We start from the raw sequence: 22567 nt of genomic DNA on the forward strand, positions 1-22567 counted from the left end.
CATACTGAAGTCTCTAATCCTCCTTGCTCTCTTCCACTTAACATTAGCGCCAGCCATTTCACAAACCTGAGATTGTGACAGCAAAATCTGGAGATTGAAACAGCCAATTAACACTATGTGTTCCTCCTTCAGGAGTAGACAGCACAAAATGCCAGGCAATGCTAACATCTGACATTTAACAGCACATGAAAAGGAAGCAATAATTGGCTTCAACTCTTGCTCTGGCAGTTGGAGATGGAGATGAGAGAGTATCTTTACCTGCAGTGGGTTTGTGAGAACTTATACTTTCTCTTATTGAATGGTTCTATCTGTTTTTCACTCTATTCACAAGATAAAAGTTTCTTTATATGAGGTCCCATATGCGCCATCATCCGAAAGGGGCTCACTTCATTGGAAAGAAGCCTGGAGAAAGCAGCAGCTGCAAGAGCATCTGCAAATCGTTCCCCACTTCATGAGAGATCCAGGCAAGTCAGTCAAGTCAATGTGGAGGCACTAAATGGAGGACCATGGATCTTGGGGAACTGTCTGGAGAAGGCAATGCTAACCATATTGCAAATCATAGAGAAGCCTCTTAGAGGAACTAAGGATATTTAACAACAATTTGCATTTATATAGTGCTTTTAATGTAGTAAAAAATTACAATTGCTGCACAGAAGTGTTTTCAAGCAGAATTTGACATGGAGCCACACAAGGGGCTACAGGGACAAATGGCCAAAAGCTTGCTTGAAGGGGTGTGTTTTAAAGAAGAAGAGGTATAGAGGTTTATGGAGGAATTCCAGAGCTTAGGGTCAAGGTGCTCCCTCATGCTCTCAGTTTAAAGGTCTTTAAGAAATTGTGAGGTCCATTCTCCCATTGCCGGTTGGAAATGAAAATCCTGTTCCCAATAACAGTGGAGAAGCTAAGGTCAGATCCATCATAGTTGTATTGAGTAATGCCATCAGCTTCCTGCAGAAGCCTTCACCTTTGCAAGCAGACCGAGTTGCCAATGAGCCCTGGATAAAGTAGCCAATTTCTATCCATTAAAGGACCTGGGAACTCTGAAAAAAAGGGCCACATTCATCCCAAGAGGTTCATAATATATTTTGCAGCAGCTACCAAGTTCTCAGAATCCAGGCTTTTAGGTGGCATGTAAAAGCGATGTTAGAATGCGACAGTGAAAAGTCGAGGAGCTTGCATGGTGGCAATTGATAATTTTGTAAATACTTCCAACAAATCACTGGACTGGTAGATGCAAGCACCACATGTTCTTTGGCTCTCAATGCGGAACAGGGAATGTGTTGATGTTGAGGCTCAGGATTAGGATGTTGTGGATAATTGTGTGTATCTAAGACCATAGAGATGTCGGTAGGAGGAGGCAAATTGATTGTCTGAGACTCCCGAATAATGTTGCTTTATGTATTTGTGAAGGTGTGTCATATGAGTCCATCTCTCAGCTATCCAGCAGTGGTTACTGTTTGTTCATGGCTCAGATCTTCAGCAGCGATAGTGTCTTTACCTGGATGCTTGGCATCCTAATTGCAAAGTGGTGAAGTGTACCACACACGATCACAATTGGTGAGACAGTGCTAGGCAGTCCAGACTTGCTCACAATTTGGTACCCCACTTGAAGCATCCAATGGCTGCCTCTACACTATTAGACCAGAATTAATGTCCATCATCACAAATAAGATGGACGTTCAGAGAACAGTGGTCTTTTCTATTCATATGAATATATGAGTTTACCTTTGGGACGTACTATTCCACTTGGGTACAGCCAATGGCGTCACAATGGAATCAGATAATTCTGAAAAATGTGATGACTCGCTCAGTCATCTATCTGGGAGCAGATATAAATTGAGATGCAGGCAAAGAGACCATAGGTGACTTGCCTTATAGAGAGAGGGGTGCACCACCAATTAACTGACCTAGTCCCCTATGACTCCCTGCAATGAGCCTGTGGATTAAAGTTGAGCTGTGGCCACTTTCTCTGCATATATTTAGAGTGGCATCTGCTCGGGTGGATATCCAGTTGTGGCAATGAAGTAAGCTCCTCCAGAAAGTCATGACTGAAGCACTGGCTCCTGGGACAGAGCTCCTATTAAAGCTCTCAGAAGGTGGATCTATATACATTGTGTTGGATGGGTAGTGCCTGAATGGACTGCCTCTTCTCTGGTGCGGCCTGATTAACCTGCTATCGCTTTAAGTTCTCCTGTTCTCCTCTTCCTCCAGCATCATGTAAAGTGGGATTCCCATTGGCAAGCCTGCGGCACAGGTTTCAGAAAGTAGCTCAGTAATTCTCTTTAAATACAATGTTTTCTGAGGGTGTTGCAAATAGTGAGAAAAAGCTTCCTGTGTGTAACAGCACCATTTTACTTTGGCACAGTGCCAGTTCCGAGCTGTTCCACATGCAACTGCAGATCAGCAGTGCCTATTCAATGAAACACCCCCGCCTGGATGAATGGGTCCTAGCAAACTTCATCTTTTCAAATAGTGGGACACAATGACAAGGGTGGATGGAAGATGATTTAGGAAAATAACATTTTGTATTTGTTATTGAAATGATTTTTTTCTTTCAAAGGGGCTGAGTTAAATGGATACAAAGCAAGGTATCTTATAAAAATTACACCTCCTGGGCATGTGGCGGCCAACAGGAATCACAAACAGACAGTTTATGTGGCAATCACAGGAGACATCAAATCATAATCAGAGAGAATGTATGTATCATGATGCATAAGGCATCACAACTTTGTGGGGCAAGTTGGATGTACCAGTAAAAAAAAATATGCATCTATATAGCACCTCTCACATAAGGATGTCCCAAAGCGTTTTACAGCCAATAAAGTACTTTTAAAGTGTAATCATTGTTGCAATGTAGGATACACAGCAGCCAATTCATACACAGTAAGGTCCCACAGAAACTGTTTTGGTGATGTTGACCAAGGGATAAATATTGGTCAGGACACCAGGGAAGAACTCCCCTGTTCTTCGAAATAGTGCTGTGTTTTTTTTTAAATCCACTTGGAAAGCCAACAGGGCCTCAGTCTAAAATTTTTCTCTGTCTGTCATTTTTGTATGTTCTTTAAGGGTAACATTATGTTCATCAATAATTGAAACTCTGATTATTGCTACAGAGAAGTTTAATTTGAAGCTGCATCCTTATTTAACTATTAACATTGCCCAAAATGCTGTAAAAATGTTTTATTCACTTGCGCTTAGTGCTGAAGTCTCTCCAATTCTGGGCATGCTTGAAGGAGGAAAAATGAAATCAAATATGCAAGGCCAATACTGGGTTTATTCCATTGAGAGCGAACTAGCTAAGCATAAAAGTCTGTCACTGAAATTGTTTACATTAAAAATTAAACGTGCATCATTAAGGAATATTTTTTGACACAGAAGGTAAATAAAAGATGGTCGTTGAATTATGGAATAGTTTGAATCCCTGAAGACATTTTGTGACATGTGGAATATACTGGAGATGAAGGAAACATCAGCAGCGATGCAGCACAAAGGGAAAACACTGCTTGGGCCAGCAGAGAAAATGAGAATGAATGCGCCTTCAGGGGACTGGGTCTTGCTTTTGGTTAAAACACTATCCTATCAATTGTGGAAAATGGTTGGAATCCAAACCAGACTTGTTGGCTGTACTGAGGGCCCTTAATGAAAATTAGAGTGGCCTCAGACCAGTAATCTAGTGTAAAATTGTTAGCCTAACTAACCATGGCTCCCAGGGTAGCACTTCTGCATCTGAGCCAGATGGTTTAGAGTTCAAATTTGTGCTACAGACTTAGGCATAAAATCTAGGCTGAAGGAGTGCTGCACTGTCGGAGGTGCCTTCTTTCAAATGAGGGATTAAAGCGAGGTCCCCTCTGCCCTCTCAAGTCCACATAAGAAATCCCATGGCACTATTCAAAGAGGAGCAGGGGAGTGCTTCTCGGCAAACTGCAACAATATTTAGCCAACATCATGAAAAACAGATTATCAGGCCATTATGTCACATTGCTTTTTGTGGGAGCTTGCTGTGTACCAATTGGCTACAGCATTCCCAACATTACAACAGTGACTACACTTCCAAAGCACTTCAGTGGCTGTGTAGACATCCTGAGGTCATGACAAACTCTGTATAAATGCAGGCTTTCCTCCTTTTTGAACCCACAAGAATAGCTAATGTGGGAATGGTGAATATCTCGCTGGTAAAGCAGCAAACGAGGATGGAAGGGAAGCCATGAGGATTGCTCTCTGAGGTTGCCATCTGTCGCTGAGGTAGAGGTAATGTGATTTAAAGAAGCCTAGTTGACGGTGGGTATTGAGGCTAGTTAGAACAGGAGCTTTATTCTGTATTCAGGGCTTGGGACTCAGGGGCCAAAGGCCCCAGTCTCTCAACTAATAGCACCAAAATCAGAAAATGCTGGAAATGCACAGCATGTTCTGACAGTATCTGTAAAGAGAAAAGATGGGTAAATATTTCAGTTGTAACCCTTTGTCAGAATTCCTTTTCCTAGATACTGACAGAACAGCTGCGTATTGTCAGCACTTTTTGTTTTTTGTTCTAGGTTACTGGTATTTTATCTGAACTAATCTGTCCTCCCTTTTGCTATGCTTCTTTAACATTTCTAGGATATCCCACAGCCACAAAGCATCTTAGATGGCAGCTCACATAACTCATGTTTAACCACAATGGTTCCTATCATTGAGTGAAAAATGAGGTGAAATATTCGCTACCTGGGACTGCCAATCCACATTTAAAGCACAAAAATTCTTAGAAGTTCACCGTCAGATAATAGTTCTCGCTAACCAAAAATCAAGCTAACCCGCAGCAGGACAGTCAGAGGGTTGACTTCCAGTGGATCCCTGTCACTCTAACCTGCCTGTCACCAACATAAATCCATGTCACTGGAAGCATTGAGAAGTAACTCCAACCTGTGGGTCCTTCCATCCCATATAACGAAAAGAAAGCTTACATTTATATAAATACTTCTACGATCTAGGGACATCTGAAAGTGCCTAACAGCCAATTAAGTGCAGAGACTATTGTAATGTAGGAAAACCAACAGCAAATTTTGCACTTAGAAGGATCCCACAAACAACAATGTGATAAACCAGATTAACTGTTTAAGGTGATGTTGTTTGGCAGATATATATTGGCCAAATAAACTATGAAGCATAGTGAAGGGCCAAAGCAGTCAAAAAAATTAAGTTTAAGGACAGATCTAGTAAAACTTTTGAAGGAAGGAATGAAAAAAATAGCAGGGTAAAGGTTACTGAGGTGCATGAGTGGGCCAGAATTACAGAGCGTAATGCAAATACACTAAACATTAGAAACAAAACCAGGGAGATGAGAGACTCAGTTTAGGGATCTAATGTTAAAGGCCTGCTGGAAACTTGACTTCAGCTGACTGGGGTGAGAGTTAAACACTCCTGGCTTCCACAGAAAGAATTTTCAGGAGAAATGGAGAAGGAATAAAGGGAAGTGGAATGGCACCTTTACTTAAGAACACAAATAAAGCGGTAGAGAGGAAGGTTTTTATATCAACGGTAGTGCTCAAATGGAATCTGTCTGGTTTAAAAGAAGAAATAATAAAGAATTTGCTACAATATTGTTATTCTTTATTGTAGAACATGAAAGAGTGGCAAAGAAATCAAGGCTGAGATTTGTTGATTATTTGGAGCTATTTGTAATAATAACATCTGTAATAGTGTGGGAGTTTAACTATCTGCTAAAAAAGATATAGCTAAAACAAATGTTCCTGGCCAAAATGAGGAAAGATCTTTAGAAATTGTCCAGATCTGTTTCCCAAAAGCAGTGCATTGTAGGAATCAGTGCTTGGTCTCTGGGACTGGGTAATGAAGCAAGACAAATAAGTTACCTGAAGATAAAAGAGCACTCGTAAAATGACCACAGGCTAATTAAGGTCATACTGAAAACACATAAACAGAGAGAGGAGACAAAGATAGAGAGGCTGGACTGGAAAATAGATCATTTCAGTGCGATGTTGCCCTGACTAATTGGGAAGAAATTGGTAGATCAAACTGCAGACCAGCAGCAGAAGATGCTAATATATGAGATGAATAATACAGATTAAATACACTCTGACCAGAAACAAAAGAAATACATCAAAGGCAAAAGCACCTTAGATAATTGGGCGTTAAGCAAAAAGAAGACATCTAACAGACAAAGGAAGGATAATTTAGAAGAAAACTGTAGCAAGTTTAAATATAGAAATGGGTAAAATGAGAGATAGCAGGAATACGAAACAAAAAAAGTCAGTAAACATGGATCTGCAAGTGGAACAATCACAAGGTTCCAGATGGTGTACATCCCAGAATATTGATGGGCGTTGAAGAGATAGTGGAGACGCTAACCATAATTTTTCAAAAATATTTTGCAAATTAAATTATTCCATAAGACTGGATGGCAGGAAATAGAAGACACCTATTAAATAAAAGGAAATGGAATAAAGTGGGAAACTATGCGCCAGTTAATTTCACACCAATTGTTAGCAATTGTCAGAGAACCCATTTGAATGAATTGGCCCTGCCAATAGTTAACATTGTTACTGTCTAAGCATCTCAGTGAACAATGGGAGTGCTGTGGCCAGAATATTGATTTCCTGTCCATTAAAATTGATGAACAGAAAAATTGCTGGCACTGAGCTTGCGACTGGACACCTGGTAGCTCCCACTGATCGTGCATATTTAGGAAATCACCCCCTCTAGCATCTATACTACACAATTAAAGCAGTGAATGTGAAGGCGCAGTCTCACCGGGCACTGCTAGCGCAATGAGCAGCTCCTGCTTTACTAATTTAGCCATGAATGCAGAACTAAAGGAAATGTTGAGGATGCACAGATGGATTTTCAGAAAGAATTTCATCAGTGTGATGACTCAATGGAGCAGGCAGGTTTTGTAAAGAAACAGTAAAACTTTATTACACAGAAATCCAGGAGTGCTTGCACGTGAGAGCTGATCTCTCGTCTGAAAGACTCTGCTCTCCAGATTGGCCATGCTAAGAGCTCACTGGTCGAAGCCCCCGCAGTACATCACATGACCCGTGATTGTCAGGACGGAGGGACAATACATGCAGTTACCACATTTCCTCCCCCTTTAGTTTTTTTACAATTATTCTTTACAAAACACTTATAAACATCCAACAAACATATATACAATTCCAGGTGATTATAAATCAAGTCTTCAAAGTGCTCTTCGTATACAGTTAGAGTGGCATAGCTCTACCACTGGGGATTCCTGAACAGGGTCGAAAGGATCTGGACCTTCACTATGAGACACATCATCAGAACTGGGCAGTTCAAGATTTGGCAACTCCTCTGAAACATCTGGAATGTCTGTTCTAGGTTGATTACACACCTCAGAAGTTCAACGTTAATCACAGGTTGATCACCCAATTGTTGGAATGCCTTTCTCTGGCACAGATATGATCCACGTGCTTACGACGATTCTATCTCCCACTTGCACTTGGAAAGATAATGGACCAGTCTCTGAAACAACGGCTCCCTGAGCCCAACAGGGTCCACTGCCGAAATTTTGCAAGTATACTGTGTCATCTACACTGAATGTGCGAGCTTTACTGTGTATGTCATGGTTAAAGTTCTGATTACTTTGGTTCCACACTACCTTCCCCTCTAAATTCAGAAACACCAAGGCCAGGATTTTTCCCTCGTCGGGTGGGCTTGGTGGAGGCGGGTGGGCAGATCGCCTGCGATTGTGATCGGACTGCAATTTCACACCGATGGGCCAATTAAGACCCGGCAAGCATGCATCGTGTGCTGTAGCTGCTGCCTGTGTGGTGGGTGGGGGAGGAGGCCGAGCGCACAAGTTTGTGTACGTGTGTAGGAAAAGCTGCGGAGATGGAGTTTTGAAGATTAAAGATTTTTAAAATGTTAAAAAACATGTCCCCTCATGTGACTCTGTCAAATGAGCAGGGACATGTTAGAAATGAAGATGAAATTTTTTTTTTAAAAGGACAGATTGAAACCTCACCCCGCCCGGGGATGAGGTTTTGCAGAAAATGCAAAGGCCGCTTTGCCTTTTCGCTTGCCCGCCAATCGTAAGGTGATGCCAACTCCCACATGAGCCCACTGATCAAAATATCACAAGTATCACTAATAACTCTGACGGTGTTGAACCCGTAGTCGAATGTGGTGTAATAACATAAGAGATAATGTAAGATGATAATTTAAGAGAAAGCAGGAAAGTCAAGATTCCAGAGTACCTTCCGATAACTTTTTCATACCAGACTTAAAAGTCTGTTCAGCCCTCTCTGCTGGACCATTCGATGAGGGGTGCCAAGGAGCTGTCTTTATGGTGGATTCCATTTAGGTCCATAAATTTCTGAAACTCAGTGCTGGTAAAGGCTGAACCATTATCAGAAACAACAATTTCAGGTAGGCCATGTATGCTGAAACAGTGACTTGGCTTCTTGATAGCTGCGTTCGACGTTGGTGATTTGACTTCGTATACATCCATCCATTTTGAATGTGTATCTACAATTAACAAGAACATGGTACCTAGGAATGGTCATACATAATCGATATGTAGTCGAACTCAGGGTCGACCAGGCCACTCCCAAGGATGCAGGGGAGCTGAAACAGGCAACTGCTGTTATTGCTGACAGTGGAGACAATGCTTGACCATGCTTTCAATGTCATTGTCAATGCCTAGCCATCATACATAGCTTCGCACAAGCATTTTCATCTTTGATATGCCTGGGTGCACATTGTGGAGCCCTGTCAAGGGTGGCTCCGTACCTTGTGATGGGACCACAGCTCTTGAACCCCACAACACAATTCCAGCTTGACAGCTTAATTCTGTGTTTCTGACATGGGATGGTCTCAATACTACAGATACAGGCGAGTTTGGCCACCCTTGCAAAACAAAGTCTCTGACTTTCAACAATATTGGATCTCTGTTCATTCAATTTCTAATTTGTTTCATGCACACAGGTGAGAATCAAAGAAATTCAATAACAGCACTAATCCTCATGGAATGGGTATTTACAATACCATCCGGTAACTGGAGACTACTGAGTGCATCTGCATTTGCAATGTGTAAGCCAAGGCAGTACATAAAAGTATACTCGTACGCAGATAATGTCAGAGTCCAATGTATTCTTGCTGGTGTTATTGCTGGAAAGGCCTTATCCTCACTGAATAATCCTGTTAATGGTTTATGGTCCGATACAATGGGCAGAATTTTCTGCCTGGCAAGCAGACGGGCCCGACCCAATCTCTGACGGGTGGGCAGCCGATCTCTGCCGGAGAAGTGGGCCCCGCCGCCATTTTACATGGGTGGGCCAATTAAGGCCCGCCCAGTGTGACATCCGGCGGGAAGCGCTATGCGAGAGTGCGCTCTTTCCCGCATGCGCACGATAGAGCGCACTCATCTCCCTGAGGCTAAGGTCTGCCTCAGGGAGATCGCTTACACTGTGAAAAATATGCAAAATAGAAAAAAAATAATTCCCTAACATGTCCCCCTCATGTGACAATGAGATGGGACGTGTTCATAATTTACATAATAACTTTAAAAAACGCTACATGAAACCTTATCCCGCCATTGGATGAGGTTTCATGTTTTATCTATTTGCTGCCGGGGCTCTTGGCCTGCCCGCCAGCTTTAAGGTTGGACGGGCAGGTCCTTTAATTGTATAATTGATCCTGTCAACGGCCTAAATTGACCATTGACAGGTCGGCGGGCCCGCAGCTGATTTTGCTGTGGGCCCGCCTTCCTGAAAATTTAAATGGGGCGGGATGACATCGGGGGTTCCACCCAACGTCATCCCGCATCATTGTACATGTCGGCGAGCGGGCCCCGCCCCCTGCTTGCCAAAGGCCAAATTCTGCCCAATGGTAAAATGTCACTCATATAGGTACTGGTGAACCTTTTTATTCACTGAATACTGCTGATAATCCTTCTTTGTCTAACTGAGAATAGCCCTCTTCAACTTGGGAAAGGGATCTCGAGACATAGCCAATGGGCCTTCTGATCCATTTTATGTGATAAAACGGCTCCTACACCAGAAGGAGAAGCATCACATGCTAACACCAGCTCTTTCGATGGATCGTAGTATACCAACAAACACGATGAATGCAGCAATTGTTTGCTGTCACAAAGGCTTGTTCTTGTTGTGAATCCTATGACCAACAGTGGTTCTTTTTAAGGAACCAGTGTAATGGTGCCAAAACAGTTGAACAGGTTAGTTAGGAAGTGGCTATAGTAGTTGATCATACCCAAGAAGGACTTGAGTTCTGTTACTTTGGATGGTGATGATGCACCTTTTATTGCCTGAACTTTAACTTTCACAGGATGCACCCAACCTGTGACCTAGATAAGTTACTTCTGATGCTTGAAATGTGCATTTTTCCCTCTTTAACCATACACCAGCTTCCATAAGCCTTCTCAGCACCTCCTCCAGATTGGCGAAGTGTTCAACCTCAGTTAATCCAATGATAAGAACATCATCCAAATATAAAATCATTCGTGGAAGTTCTTGCAGAAGAGTTTCCGTTGTTCTCTGAAAAATAGCGCATGCTGACGAGGCTCCAAAAGGTACTGATAGAGACCCTTTGTGTGTGTCGCGTATTCTCTCGGCATGCTATCCAATTCTAATTGTTGATAGGTGTGGCTCATATCTAATTTTGTATATGACTTACCTTCTGCCAGCTTGCCTTACAAATCATCTGTCCTTGGAATGGGGTGCTTGTCCAGTTTTGCTGCTTTATTTACCGTCAACTTGCTGTCTCCACATTTTCATATGGTCTGGTCAGGCTTCGCCACTGGAACTATGGGTGCAGTTCCACTCAGAGACTTCATCAGGCTGAATTACTCCCAGGCTTTCTAACCTGCACAGCTCTGCATCCACCTTTTCTTTCAGTGTGTAAGGCACAGGTCTAGACTTGAAGAAACGTGATGTTGCCTGGGGATCGACATATATCTTGGCATGCATGCCTTTCAACTTTCTTAATTCATCCCGAAAAACCATGGGCAGCATTTTCAGGTCGGCGAAAGGGGGAGGGGCCCACTCGAAGGTGTGTAAAAACTGACGCAGGGTGACATAGGGCGTGCATCCTGATGTCACCCCACATCATTTAGATTTTCAGTTCGGCGGGCGGGCAGCCGTGCGCGCTCGTCAAACTGTCAATGGCTTATTATGGCCATTAAAAACTAATTAATGAACTTAATGGGTCTGCCCGTCCAACCTTAAGATGGGATGAGGTTTCATGTAAGATTTAAAATTTCACGAAAATTTTTCAATAAAAGCAATGGACATGTGACAGTTTCACATGAGGGTACATGTCCTTAAATTTTTTTCCATCTTTTATTAGGTTTTCAAAAGTAACACTGATCTCCCTGGGGCAGCACTTTGCCTCAGGGAGATCTGTGCGCTTTTTCGTGCGCATGCATGAAAGAGCGCACTCCTGGCTCAGGGAATCCCCCCCACCTGCATAGGGAGTGCATAGCACTTCCAGGCAGACGTCATGCTGGGTGGGCCTTAATTGGCCCGCCCACGTAAAATGGTGGTGCACCCCCGACCGGGGGCACTGATCAGGAACCCGCCCGCTTGCACCTGCTCCCGCACATCCCCCCCACCGATGGGGGGAAAATGCTGCCCTGTGTTGTGTTTCTTCAGATGTTCTGGAATTCCATCTGATTTTAGGTGAAATATCTCAGACCAGTCGAGTTTTATCTTCTGTAGCCAATCTCAACCTAAAAGATTGAGTCCCTCCTTTTTACGATTATCAGGCAGTTCAGCTGTCTGTTGCTTGTAACAGACTAGGACAGAGACAATGCCCTTGACTTGAATAGATTCTCCCATGTAAGTTCTTAACTAAGTGGTTGTCCACTCCAAATTTATTGGTTATCTTTCTTCATTAAGGTACCTGAAAGTGTGCACTCCAACTACTATAGTTGAGGCACCAGTATCCACTTCCATACGCCGTGGCTTCTCATTTACTTTTACTGTCACCGTAATAGGCTCAGTTTCCACAGCAGTTACATTATACAAGGAGTACACATCAGTATCAGCAGCTTCAGCCTTTGCTGTAGCCGTTAACTCGATATGTTAGTTTGCTGCCTTGCAGGCTGCTTCGTCTTTGTCTGGCATTGCCTAACCATGTATCCCTTCTTATGACAATAATGACATTCTGTCTTTCTGAATTTGCAAGTATCTGCTCCATGGTCACCTCCACAATCATAGCAATGTTGTCTTGAAGTCGTTGATGAAGCGTTTCTGTTAGGCTTCTTAATGGCTCTTACAGTGGACATTGAATTACGCTTTAACTCTGCAGGTTTGGTTTTCATGCCATGCTCAGCCCAACATGAAGTACGACACCATTATCCACGTGTTGCAAAGCCTGTGAGTCTTTCACAGCGCTTTGCATGGCGAGGGAGATTTCTAGGGCGTGCTTAAAGTCGATATTGACTCTGCATACCAGTTGGTCCCGCAACATATTGTTTTAATGTGTCTCCAAAGTAGCAGTATTCTGTTAACTGCTTGAGGTTCACCACGTTGGTTGAAATGGACTCTCCCGGGGCACAAACTCTTTAATAAATTTTAAAGTGTTGCTTTCACTATAGGTCCACTAACTCACTATATGACTTGGAACCGGGCGCGCTTGGGGCAGTCAGGTTGTGAATTGGGTTGTATGTTTTACTGCCACATATCTTAAGAGGATCACGATCCACTTTTCTTCAGCGGTTATTTCATTTTCTACAAAGTAAAATCCAAGGCGCTCAACATTTTGGCTCCAACCTTCAATGTTAGCATCATGTGGATTGAGCCTTCCAAACAGCAGCATGGCTGGTGAGTACTTTTTAAAATTCAAGTTACTCACAGTAACAGGGCGAGGTGCACAGTCAAAGTTCATTTTACCCTCATCACCAAACGTGATGACTCGATGAAGCAGACAGGTTTTGTAAAGAAGCAGTAAAACATTATTACGGAGACATTGTCAAGAAAATATAATATTGCTATTGGAAATTATTTTAAAATAGAGTTCTAATGGGATCTGTGTCTATTGTGTGTCTGTGTGTGTCTTAATTGGATTAAAGCCAGCTAATCTGAGTGCTTTGATGTATAGTATTTTTGAGATGTTAATTAGGTAAATGTAAGGAGGGTAGAAGGTAAAGTGTAAATTGGCAATTGTTAAAAGAAACCATTCAAAACTGTGGGTGAAATCTTGCACCAGCTAGAAGATGTCAAGTAATGTGTTTATTTTTTTCAGCTTACTAATAAAATTGGTGGCATGAAAGGATGTTATCGTTAGAAGAGGTTAAGTTAAAAGCCGAGTGAAACAATGGAAGATTTAAATTCAAAGAGAAAGATTTGTATAAAGGAGAAAGGAGATTGTGTGTAAGGTAGAGGCATTGTAAGATCCAACAAGTATGAAAAGCTTCCAGCCTGTAAGCCTCAAGCTGCTGTCTGCAAGGACCCAGAGCTGAAAGAAACTCATTTTGAATGTGACTGTTGAAGGTGTGCTTTGCCAGGTGTCTGTTTAAATCTATGAGTTTTACTGTTGCCTTAATGGGGGTATAATTGAGAGTCAGATTAATTAGGGGATTTTAGTAGTTATTATAGTAGTCATTTTGTAGACGTATGTATGTGTTTACAATCTTTCTTGTATTAATAAATGTTTAATGTAGTTTTATAAAAAACCTCTTGAGACTTGGTGGTCTTGTTACCACTGAACTCAAAGTCTGCATTTCGAAACACACAAGTTGGAAAAATGGGTTATGACAGTTGTTTCAAGTTTCCCTCTGAGATTTGAACAACTCAGCCTTTACCATCAGCTAGGTCATTATAGACATCTAGGAGTGCCCACATGCTAGAGCTGATCTCTCACCCAAAAGACTCTGCCCCCCCAGATTGCTTGCGCTAAGAGCTCACTGGTCGAAGCTCCCACAGTACATCCTATGACCTGTGATCGACAGGAGGGAGGGACAATACATGCAGTTACCACAATCAGGTACCATAGAAGAGATTACAGAAATTAAGACATGTTAAAGCGAATGTAGGCATGTGAATAGAGAGTTGGTTGGAGCACAGAAAACAAAAAAATGGATTTTATTTGAATTGGGGTATATGAGCTGTATTGTGCCCCAAAGGTTTGTGCTGTGGCCTCTTGTGTCTTCAATTTGCAACAGTATCGCACACGGGTGAGTGTTATTAAAGTTTGTTGCTGATGCAAAATAATAAGCATCATAAACTGCGAGGGAGATTGCAGGAGCACAAAGACAAGTTGTTGGAGTCGGTGTCAGATTTCAATTCAGGGAAATATGCATCAATAATTATGGGAACAGACTGGGGAATATTTAATAATTATGGGAACAGAAGAACTGCAAACAGGAGTATATCCTATTCTTAACAGAATAGAGAAACAGGGAGATAAGGGTGAATAGAAAAGGCCAGAATAAAAAGACAACACATGTGATGGTGACTTTCTACACAGTATTGATGTGACTCCAATTGGATTATTATTTGCTGTTTTTTTGTACCCCATTGCAGCAAGGATATTGGAACTATGGAAGGGGTACAACAAATATTTACTAAAATGTTACTGGAAATGAAAGGTCATTGTTTTCACAAAAGGCTTGAACACTGGGAAAATTAATCACTAAATCAGAGAAGATTTAAAGTGCACCTCATAGAAGTTTGTAAAGTTATGAAGGGTTTTGAAGAAATGAAAATTGAAAAGATGATCTCCATTGGCTGGTGAATCAGTAATAAGGGGAGACAGACTGAGGATAATCATTAGAGCAACAACACAAACACAAAGGGTACTTGTATAATTTGAAAAGGAATGATGTGACTAGAGAAAGGACAGGAAAATGGTATTAGGGTAGTTAGCTCCAGATAATGAGCCAGTATTGATTTGATGGTCTCATTTTGTGCTGTAATAACTGTGATTCTATGAAGAATCATACTCAGATCTGAAGGATGAGGTCAGGTACCAGAGAGATTTTAGTGTTCGAGGAGACTTAGTACGCTATTGGTCAGTGCCTTCATGAAAAGAAGGCAGTAAATTGGAGGGGAAAAGAATGAGTATCACCTCAAGGGTTCTCTCTGCAAATAATCAATGAAAAATTGTCACTAGCTTTAACATTTTTTTTGACCAATCCATTGACAATGTTGTGTTTAGTAAACTCCTCCCAGCCAACATACTGCATTTATGCGCCGTATCACTATGTATGTTAATCCAGCTCCCTCAACTGTTGGCAATGTTATTAGCTATTTGTAAATGTTTAATTTTTAATAGAATGCTTTGAGTGAAACTGTTTCTTTTTAAAATAAGATCCTTTTCATTTCAAAAACAGGGGTGTGGAGAAGATCTAAGCTTAAATGGGTTGAAATTGTTTTTCAACGCTAAAATATAATGTTTCTTCTTTTCAGGAATTCAAGAGCAGCTGTACTCACATGGGAACTGCTGCCCAGCTCAGGAATCAAAGACACCAAAGCTTTACCACAAAAGACTACTGCTGAAGGATTGGCAACGAGCAGAGATCAGAACTAAGTGAAGTACTCACTCCTCCTGCATTCTGCCTGAGATGGCTAAGCCGGAGTTTTGCTCTGAAAACACTGCTGCAATGCAGCTGGCTCGACTCTTGGACCAATTAAACAATCTATGAGCTTCAGAGCAAGTGTTTATTGTCTATTCTGAGGAGTCAGGCATAATTACATAGGCAGTTTATGCTATTAATTTCCTCTCTTACTGAGCACAAAGGAAACATGAGTGTATAGCTGAGCGCAATCTTCTTGGAGGCACATTGTTCCCATCTTCCTGTGATCCTTTTACTGAAAGCTGTACAAAAACATTACAATTTTATTCCTTTTACCCTGTTCTGTTCTCGGTCAGTTTTGTCCTGCTCAGTCACATATTCTCACCAGGGTCTGGTTCATTCAGTGTCAGCAAGCCTTCCCTAGACTGAAGTACCTACTCTTCATTTGGGAACCTGGACTCTGGGGGGCATTGCAATCCATGTTCATCCAATGTGTACTTTCCAGCATAATTGTTGTTGAAGGCTAATAATCTCATCCCCAGGATATCACTGCAGGAGTTCCTCAGAGTAGTGCCTTAGGTCAACCATCTTCAGCTGCTTCATCAATTACCTTCCCTCCATCATAAAGTCAGAAGTGGGGATCTTCACTGATGATTGCATAGTTTCAGTACTATTCGCAACTCCTCAGATACTGAAGCTATCCATGCAAGACCTGGACAACATTCAGTCCTGGTTTGATAAGTGGCATGTAATATGCATGCCACACAAGTGCCAGGCAATGACTAAAAGACTATCTTAAGCAAGAGAGTATCTAACCATCGCCTCTTGACATTCAATGGAATTACCAATGCTGAATCCCCCATCATGTACATCCTGGGGCTTACCGTTGACCAGAAACTTAATTGGACCAGCCATATAAATATTGCGCAAGTCAGAGATTCTGTGGAGAGTAACTCACCTCTTGACTCCCCAAAGCCTGTCCACCATCTACAAGGCACAAGTTAGGAGTGTGATGGAATGCTCTCCACTTGCCTGGATGAGTGCAGCTCCAACAACACTCAAGAAACTTGACACCATCAAGGGCAAAGCAATCTGCTTGATCAGCACCCCCACCACCACCTTATACATTTACTCCCTCCACCACTGGCACATGGTGGCAGCAGTGTGTATGATCTACAAGATGCACTGCAGCAACTCGCCAAGGCTCCTTTTAGAGTGCCTTCCAAACCTGCAGCTTCTACCACTTAGAAGGTCAAGGGTGAAAGGCGCATGGGCACACCACCACCTGCAAGTTCCCCTCCAAGCCATCCTGACTTGGAACTATATTGGCCATTCCTTCACTGTTGCTGGGTCAAAATCCTGGAACTCTTTTCCTTAAAGCACTGTAGGGATAGCTACACCACATGGACTGCAGTGGTTCAAGAAGTGGCTTACCATCACTTTCTCAAGGAGGGATGGGCAATAAATAAAAACAGAAAATGCTGGAAATACTTAGCAGCTCTGACAGCATCTGCGGGGAGAGAAACTGAGTTAACATTTTCAGTCTGTATGACCCTTCTTCAGAGCGGGCAATAAATGCTGGCCTTGTCAGTGACACACATATCCCAAAAACGAATAAAAGGCAATGAACCACTGCTGTTTGGAGGAGTTTGCTGTGTGCAAATTGGCTGCTGCATTTCTTACATTACATCTATGAGTACATTGAAAAGTAGATCAGGATCTCGACTGCACAGATCAGGGATTGAACCTGGATCTTCCATAACCTCAGTAATGATACAGTAACATACCACGTTACTGATGTACTGAACTGCACCACATGGACTGCAACAGTTCAAGATAGTAGCTTACCACCAACTTCTCAAGGACAATTAGGGATGGGCAATAAATGCCAGCCTAGCCAGCAACGCCCACATTCCATGAATGAACAAAAAAAACCCACAAGATGAAGCCAGGCTCTACTCTGCTAATCATTTGGCAATACACGGTAAAACTAATTTCCCTGGGCAATGTAAGCACAACACACTGGAGGTACACCGTGGAGTAGGAAAGGGCTAAAAAAGCATGGGATTTTTCAGTGGTACCTCATCAATATGCAGAGGGAGCAATGAAGAAAGTGAGAGGAAATCCTGTTGCCTAAAGGCAGCAGCAATGTTAAAGAGGCAGGTCAAATTTAAGAACCGCGGGAGACATAAAGGATCCTTGAATTCTAAAGGTTGGATCTCTGCAGATGAACTGTGGTTGGCTTTTAACTGTGAAGCCCAGGGGTATTTGTTCAGCAGTTGTCAAAGGGGGACTGTGATGGTTGCTCCTCATCTGATTCCAATTAAGATCGGGGAACCCATAATACTGAACAAGTCCTTCACGAATAAGTGATAATGGTTAATCACATTCTGCAACAAATACTAAAGTAATAAAACTATTTTTCATTCAAAATGCCAAATATAAAGACCTTCTTTGACAATATCATTCTGTCTCTTAAGATGGAGAGCCTCTAAACAGCATCCCTGGAGGCTGGAGATCCAGAATGCTCAGGGAACAATCTGCTCCTGTACTGCACCAAGTATTATTAAAGGAAATCTGTACGTGGTGGCATCTGTCATTCACTGGCATGATATGTAACACTGCTGTATCCTATGTCAGTGCAGCCATTGTAAGGACTGTAAGGGGAAGATGATGGCATAGTGGTAATGTCACTGGACTAATCCAGGGGACCAGGCTAATGCTCTGGGGGCATGGGTTAAAATCCCATCAATTTAAATTCAATTAATAAAGACTGGAATATAAAGCTAATCTCAGTCATGGTGAACATGAAATATCATCAATTGTTGTTAAAAATTCAGCTGATTCACTAATGTCCTTTAGGGAAGGAAACCTGCCATCCTTACCCAGCCTGGCCTACATGTGACTCCAGACCCACAGCAATGTGGTTGACTCTTAACTGCCCTTTGAAATAGCCAAACAAGATACTCAGTTCAAGGGCAATTAGGGATGGGAAATATGGTCTTGCTAGTGACGTCCACATCCCGTGAAGGAATACATTTTTAAAAGTACAGGAAATTCTTAGACTTAGTCTAGACCGATAACATCAAAGTTTTAAAGTACAAAAAGTGACTCCTGCAATCTCAATTTAGTTGCTAGGGAACATGGGCATAAAATGACCCCTAACTCAGCATTAATTTTCTCTAAATTGGCAATCTCACTTAGAGAGGCTGTTAAAGGAAGTGTAAAATTGTCACACTAGGGGATTCCCTTCAGAGATTGGGACAGAAGAATATTTTTGAGACAGATGTGATTTTCAGGCAGGCCTGTTAATGGGTATTCTACCTCCAGAAACAGGCAGGAGACTGCTTGCATTGCAGGCCTACACATGGGTGGCAAAATCATTGTGCTTATTTTGGGGAAAGGGGAGTTTTAATATAGGTGTTCAAAATGATGAGGGGTTTTGATAGAGTAGCTTAGCAGAAACTGTTTCCAGTGGCAGGAAGGTCAGTAACCAGAGGATACAGATAATTGAATCACAAAATGATAGAATGGTTATAACACAGAACGAGGCCATTCAGCCTGCTGCGTCTATGCAAAAAAAAAGCTGGGGTGAAATTAGTAAATTATCTTACTCAGGGAATTGTGATCTGGAATACACTCCCTGAAAGGGTGGCGGTAGCAGATTCAATAGGGACTTTCAAAAGGGAATTTGATATATGTTTCATTGGGAAAAAAAATGCAGGGCAATGGGGGACTAATTAGTCGGTCTTTCAGAAAGCCAGCATAGGAACATTGGGTCAAATAGCTTCCTTCTGTGCTATATGCTTCGATGTTTAAAATTGCCCAACACAGAGTCTCCAGTCTCAGCCTTGACCTCATGGGAGCAGGTGGTCACTGGTCAGCTGGGCAGTCATGCAATGCAAACCTGAAGATGGGGAGGAAGATAAGGCAAAACAAAAAAGTGCGCATAAAGATATACAGGGGAAATAAAAATATATCACTGAATAAATTTCTAAAGTTGCTTAAGAAAACTATTTGCTGTGAAGTTTTTTTCTGATGGCTGATAGTTTGAAGTGAACTACATGGGTTTAACATTTTTATTTATTCATTCACGGGATGTGGGTGTCACTGACAAGGCCAGCATTTATTGCCCATCCCTAATTGCCCTTGAGGATTACCTTCCTTTACACAGCATTAAGCTAACTGAGGAAGACTGTTCTTCTATTGTAAGATCAATTAAATAATTAAACATGTGTTTTCTATTCACAGGTCAAGATGGGGACAAAACTACATTGTTCCCTGATATAAACAGCAAACTTACGAGCAGTCTAGACAATTTCCTCAGCCATATGGGAAGCTCATAGAAGAAGCAAATATCTTGCAGTCAATAGAAAGAAGTCAGATTATGAGAAAAAGAAAGGATGGACTTGTATTTATATCATGCCTTTCACAATCTCAGGAAATCCCAAAATTCTTTGCAGCCAATGAAGTACTTTTTGAAGTGCAGTCACTGTTATAATGTAGGGAATGTGGCAGCCAATTTGCACAACGCAAGGTCCCAGCGACCAATTAAACTGTTTCAAATGAGGGAGAACTCTTCAAAATGGTGCTGTGGGATTTTTAAAATTCACTTAAGAAGGCCCCCACTTACAACCAACCCTGATCTGTGCAATATAAGATGCCTGAAAGGCAGGGGACGTGGTGACGGTGGCATAGTGGTAATGTCATGGGACTAGTAATCCAGAGACCTAGGCTAATGCTTTGGGAAGATGGATTCAAATCCCACCATGGCAGCTAGTAGAATTTAAATTCAATTAATAACTCTGGAATTAAAAGCTAGTTTGATAATAACCATTAAACTATTGTTGTCAAAAAGCATCTGGTTCACTATGCCCTTCAGGGAAGGAAATCTGCTGACCTACATGTGACTCCTCTGAAATGCCCTAACAACAGTGGTGGATTTACAGTCAGTGGTGCCTTGTGCTCAGCTTCATTTTTGGCCCTGCCCCACGGACACGACCCAAAACTACAGGGCATTGGATATTTCACTGGCTTCTTCACAGACACGTAACTTACTTCTGTACACTATCGTATAACCTCAGTTCTCGCCACTCAATCAAAAAAACTTAGTGCCTTTAACTAGGCGATACAACTTAAAACATGTATGCAAATGAGCGCTGCTTTGCTCTCGTGGCGCAATCGGTTAGCACGTGGTACATTAATGGCAGGATTGAGGCGTTAGTTCAAGCCAAACCTGGAGGAACTTTTAAGATAAAAGCAAAATACTGCAGATGCTGGAAATCTGAAACAAAAACAAAAACAGCTGGAAAATCTCAGCAGGTCTGACAGCATCTGTGGAGAGAAAGACAGAGTTAATGTTTTGAGTCGGTATGACTCTTCTTCTGAACTTGTTTTCTTCAGAATTTTTAGTTCTGAAGAAGAGTCACATGGACTCGAAACATTAACTCTGTCTTTCTCTCCACAAATGCTGTCAGACCTGCTGAGTTTTTCCAGCAATTTTTGTTTTTGTTTCTGAAGGAACTTCTGTTCAGCAGCTCGTGTTGCGAAAAACATGAGCTTTCGACTAGCTGTGCAATCTCGAGCAATAAATAATTTAATTGGAAAGGACCAATTTCTGTAGATTGTGAACGGATCTGTCCTGGTTAAATGTCTCAAGTATCAGCATAAATGCTGCAAATACGCAGCAGATGAAGCAGCTTCTGTGGATAGAGAAACGAAGGCAATGATCCTTCTGATATCACTCATCCTGCACTGTGTGTTTCATCTCGGTGTTGACTATTTAGCTCGTTTCACGTTGTTCAATTTGTTGCCTATTTCCTGGATCGAAAAAAGTCACAATGATGATTACTATAATCTAAACCATCCGATGTTTATCAGTAATATGAGACATTATGAAGAGGTTAAACATTCAGGATAAAAATTCACGTTCATGGTTCAGCTCGATCTTTATAAAACAGTTAATTTATACCTGAGCTCACCTCACAACTTATTTATTGCCTTTTAAAATGCATCAATATATGAAGTAGGCAATAGAATTCTTGAAGTATGTTAGGCAGTGTGGGCAGGAGGGGGTGGTCATCATGTAGCTTCCTGACTAACAGTATCCAGGTTAATTTAACCTGTGACTCTCTTCACTCTCTCTCCCCGTCTTTACGTTGGAGTTTTTAAAAGAAAGGCTGACAGGTAATAACACTTTGAGGCATCCGGTGGTCGTGAACAATCACACTACAACCAATAAAGTACTGTTGAGTCGCTGTCACTATTGCACACAGGAAGCTCCCAAAAATAATGCGTGACTTTTGCTGGATAGCCTGCTTTTGTGACGCTGGTTAATGGATAGCAGGACTGCAGGGGAAATTCCCCAGCTTTTCTGGAAAACAGTGCTGGTCTGAACCCCATTAATACACAAAACAAAAAGCGCTGAAGTTTCAAGAAAACATCAACTTTCCTGACCAGTTCCCTCTGAATGAATAGCACCACAATGGAGAGGCATCCCCATTGCCTCTCACTCTGTTCCCCTCTCTATCCTCCCAGTCATTGCTCAGTTTAAAACAAAAACAGAATTACCTGGAAAAACTCAGCAGGTCTGGCAGCATCGGCGGAGAAGAAAAGAGTTGATGTTTCGAGTCCTCATGACCCTTCGACAGAACTTGAGTGAATCCAAGAAAGGGGTGAAATATAAGCTGGTTTAAGGTGTGTGGGGGTTGGGGGGGGGGGGGTGGTTTGGGTGCGGGGAGAGAAGTGGAGGGGTTGTAGGGACAAACAAGCAGTAATAGAAGCAGATCATCAAAAGATGTCACAGACAAAAGAACACATAGGTGTTAAAGTTGGTGATATTATCTAAACGAATGTGCTAATTAAGAATGGATGGTACGGCACTCAAAGTACAGCTCTAGTGGGGGTGGGGGGAGCATAAAAGATTTAAAAATATTTAAAAATAATGGAAATAGGTGGGAAAAGAAAAATCTATATAATTTATGAGAAAAAACAAAAGGAAGGGGGAAGAAACAGAAAGGGGGTGGGGATGGAGGAGGGAGCTCAAGACCTAAAGTTGTTGAATTCAATATTCAGTCCGGA

General features: G+C 42.0%; 1 protein-coding gene across 1 annotated transcript in view; it reads right to left on the bottom strand.

The window, feature by feature from the left end:
• The window catches only part of LOC121272970 (ADP-ribose glycohydrolase MACROD1-like), a 904756-nt gene that overhangs the window by 159431 nt on the left and 722758 nt on the right, over positions 1-22567 (bottom strand). The window lies entirely within an intron of this gene.

Source organism: Carcharodon carcharias, chromosome 37 (genome assembly GCF_017639515.1).
Source record: "Carcharodon carcharias isolate sCarCar2 chromosome 37, sCarCar2.pri, whole genome shotgun sequence".
NCBI lineage: Eukaryota > Metazoa > Chordata > Chondrichthyes > Lamniformes > Lamnidae > Carcharodon > Carcharodon carcharias.